Genomic DNA, 4639 nt, shown 5'->3' with positions numbered 1-4639 from the left:
ATTGGCCTCCACATGCTCCCAGGCTCATATCTCTGGCTAGGAATGTGCTAGAGACGTGGGGAAAAGTTCTACGGAAAGCTACGGACCTCAGCTATCCAGAAAAACAAAGTCCGACGTCACTTTCTGTATTTCCGCTAGTAGTTTTTTGCAGTTGAGTGAAAAGAGGGAAGTATTTGGACTCTTTGGCTGTGCCCCATTTTTTTTTTTGGGCACAGGTGGCGCCACTGAGTGTCCAGCATGCAGCAGACGATCCAGCAAGAACTTTGGACTGGTTAAGGTTAGTAAAAATGACATGTCCAGGTGTAAGTAAGAAATAGGCTAAGTGAATCAAGGGATGATAAGTTCCTAACTCTGGGCAGGAAAGTGCTAGACTCGTGAAACCAACGTGTGTGGATAGCTGAGGACCTAAGCTTTCCAACGATACCGAGTCCGACCCAACTTTCTCAAGATAAGGGGGCGTGGCCTCGAAAAGAAGGGCGAAATCGGCTGTATCTCAAGAACGGTAAGTCAGAAAAATACGAGCCACACACCATCGTGTTCAGCGTGGTCGAATTATGGGGGGAAAGCCGTCGGGTCCGACAGTGTCCGACCTTCCCTCGGCGAGTTATGGCCGAAAACGCACCTAGGCGGGCCAAAGTGGGCCAAAATTGGCCTCCACATGCTCCCAGGCTCATATCTCTGGCTAGGAATGTGCTAGAGACGTGGGGAAAAGTTCTACGGAAAGCTACGGACCTCAGCTATCCAGAAAAACAAAGTCCGACGTCACTTTCTGTATTTCCGCTAGTAGTTTTTTGCAGTTGAGTGAAAAGAGGGAAGTATTTGGACTCTTTGGCTGTGCCCCATTTTTTTTTTTGGGCACAGGTGGCGCCACTGAGTGTCCAGCATGCAGCAGACGATCCAGCAAGAACTTTGGACTGGTTAAGGTTAGTAAAAATGACATGTCCAGGTGTAAGTAAGAAATAGGCTAAGTGAATCAAGGGATGATAAGTTCCTAACTCTGGGCAGGAAAGTGCTAGACTCGTGAAACCAACGTGTGTGGATAGCTGAGGACCTAAGCTTTCAAACGATACCGAGTCCGACCCAACTTTCTCAAGATAAGGGGGCGTGGCCTCGAAAAGAAGGGCGAAATCGGCTGTATCTCAAGAACGGTAAGTCAGAAAAATACGAGCCACACACCATCGTGTTCAGCGTGGTCGAATTATGGGGGAAAGCCGTCGGGTCCGACAGTGTCCGACCTCCCTCGGCGAGTTATGGCCGAAAACGCACCTAGGCGGGCCAAAGTGGGCCAAAATTGGCCTCCACATGCTCCCAGGCTCATATCTCTGGCCAGGAATGTGCTAGAGACGTGGGGAAAAGTTCTACGGAAAGCTACGGACCTCAGCTATCCAGAAAAACAAAGTCCGACGTCACTTTCTATATTTCCGCTAGTAGTTTTTTGCAGTTGAGTGAAAAGAGGGAAAGTATTTGGACTCTTTGGCTGTGCCCATTTTTTTTTTTGGGCACAGGTGGCGCCACTGAGTGTCCAGCATGCAGCAGACGATCCAGCAAGAACTTTGGACTGGTAAATAGGCTAAGTGAATCAAGGGATGATAAGTTCCTAACTCTGGGCAGGAAAGTGCTAGACTCGTGAAACCAACGTGTGTGGATAGCGGAGGACCTAAGCTTTCCAACGATACCGAGTCCGACCCAACTTTCTCAAGATAAGGGGGCGTGGCCTCGAAAAGAAGGGCGAAATCGGCTGTATCTCAAGAACGGTAAGTCAGAAAAAATACGAGCCACACACCATCGTGTTCAGCGTGGTCGAATTATGGGGGAAAGCCGTCGGGTCCGACAGTGTCCGACCTTCCCTCGGCGAGTTATGGCCGAAAACGCACCTAGGCGGGCCAAAGTGGGCCAAAATTGGCCTCCACATGCTCCCAGGCTCATATCTCTGGCAGGAATGTGCTAGAGACGTGGGGAAAAGTTCTACGGAAAGCTACGGACCTCAGCTATCCAGAAAAACAAAGTCCGACGTCACTTTCTATATTTCCGCTAGTAGTTTTTTGCAGTTGAGTGAAAAGAGGGAAGTATTTGGACTCTTTGGCTGTGCCCCATTTTTTTTTTTGGGCACAGGTGGCGCCACTGAGTGTCCAGCATGCAGCAGACGATCCAGCAAGAACTTTTGGACTGGTTAAGGTTAGTAAAAATGACATGTCCAGGTGTAAGTAAGAAATAGGCTAAGTGAATCAAGGGATGATAAGTTCCTAACTCTGGGCAGGAAAGTGCTAGACTTGTGTGGATAGCTGAGGACCTAAGCTTTCCAACGATACCGAGTCCGACCCAACTTTCTCAAGATAAGGGGCGTGGCCTCGAAAAGAAGGGCGAAATCGGCTGTATCTCAAGAACGGTAAGTCAGAAAAATACGAGCCACACACCATCGTGTTCAGCGTGGTCGAATTATGGGGGAAAGCCGTCGGGTCCGACAGTGTCCGACCTTCCCTCGCGAGTTATGGCCGAAAACGCACCTAGGCGGGCCAAAGTGGGCCAAAATTGGCCTCCACATGCTCCCAGACTAATATCTCTGGCTAGGAATGTGCTAGAGACGTGGGGAAAAGTTCTACGGAAAGCTACGGACCTCAGCTATCCAGAAAAACAAAGTCCGACGTCACTTTCTGTATTTCCGCTAGTAGTTTTTTGCAGTTGAGTGAAAAGAGGGAAGTATTTGGACTCTTTTGCTGTGCCCCATTTTTTTTTTTGGGCACAGGTGGCGCCACTGAGTGTCCAGCATGCAGCAGACGATCCAGCAAGAACTTTGGACTGGTTAAGGTTAGTAAAAATGACATGTCCAGGTGTAAGTAAGAAATAGGCTAAGTGAATCAAGGGATGATAAGTTCCTAACTCTGGGCAGGAAAGTGCTAGACTCGTGAAACCAACGTGTGTGGATAGCTGAGGACCTAAGCTTTCAAACGATACCGAGTCCGACCCAACTTTCTCAAGATAAGGGGGCGTGGCCTCGAAAAGAAGGGCGAAATCGGCTGTATCTCAGAAACGGTAAGTCAGAAAAATACGAGCCACACACCATCGTGTTCAGCGTGGTCGAATTATGGGGGAAAGCCGTCGGGTCCGACAGTGTCCGACCTCCCTCGGCGAGTTATGGCCGAAAACGCACCTAGGCGGGCCAAAGTGGGCCAAAATTGGCCTCCACATGCTCCCAGGCTCATATCTCTGGCTAGGAATGTGCTAGAGACGTGGGGAAAAGTTCTACGGAAAGCTACGGACCTCAGCTATCCAGAAAAACAAAGTCCGACGTCACTTTCTGTATTTCCGCTAGTAGTTTTTTTGCAGTTGAGTGAAAAGAGGGAAGTATTTGGACTCTTTGGCTGTGCCCCATTTTTTTTTTTGGGCACAGGTGGCGCCACTGAGTGTCCAGCATGCAGCAGACGATCCAGCAAGAACTTTGGACTGGTTAAGGTTAGTAAAAATGACATGTCCAGGTGTAAGTAAGAAATAGGCTAAGTGAATCAAGGGATGATAAGTTCCTAACTCTGGGCAGGAAAGTGCTAGACTCGTGAAACCAACGTGTGTGGATAGCTGAGGACCTAAGCTTTCAAACGATACCGAGTCCGACCCAACTTTCTCAAGATAAGGGGGCGTGGCCTCGAAAAGAAGGGCGAAATCGGCTGTATCTCAAGAACGGTAAGTCAGAAAAATACGAGCCACACACCATCGTGTTCAGCGTGGTCGAATTATGGGGGAAAGCCGTCGGGTCCGACAGTGTCCGACCTTCCCTCGGCGAGTTATGGCCGAAAACGCACCTAGGCGGGCCAAAGTGGGCCAAAATTGGCCTCCACATGCTCCCAGGCTCATATCTCTGGCCAGGAATGTGCTAGAGACGTGGGGAAAGTTCTACGGAAAGCTACTTACCTCAATCTAACCTCCATACAAACAACTTACCTCTACTTCAAATATCAACATATCTCGTACTATTTTTATGCATATATATACAGCTTTAATACAAATTTACCCAAATTCATATCCCCCTTAAATTAAAAAATTATTTACCTTATCTCTCCACAATCTTTTCCCATCAATCATCATCACTCCACCTTCCCTAACAATTTCCATTATACCCTTAAATAACACACAATCCAATACCATTATACACTACATCCAAATCAACTATCAACACTTTAATCAACATATCCACCCCACATTTCCCTGCCATATCAATCCACTATACCCCCCCACTATATATTCATCTTTCTTCCCAAAATCAAACCCCCCCACTAACCCTCTACCTCCCCCCCAAACACCCTCACCTTTTCTATTCCACTAAAACTATTCCTAAAATTCATACACACCCTACTTACATACCTCCCCACACCTATCCCCACACCCTCCTATAACCTCTATTATTATCAACATTTTCCTCACTCTATTTACCTTCATATACCTCCCATCCCACTTTACTTCCAACATATCCCTTCACCCCTCCCCAATTCTCTTCCCCCTATTTCCCAACAATTTCCACCCCCCATACACCCTTTCAAAAACACATTCAATTCCATATCCAATATACTATTTACAAATATCTACCTTCCCTCACTTCCCACATCACACCATACCCACCACCATACTCCTACCCAAACACACAAAACAT

Source organism: Trachurus japonicus, chromosome 15 (assembly GCF_045865225.1).
Source record: "Trachurus japonicus isolate A0001 chromosome 15, Traja_1.0".
Taxonomy (NCBI): Eukaryota; Metazoa; Chordata; class Actinopteri; order Carangiformes; family Carangidae; genus Trachurus; species Trachurus japonicus.
The sequence above is the reverse complement of the archived record's forward strand: the minus strand, read 5'-3'. Positions refer to the sequence as shown.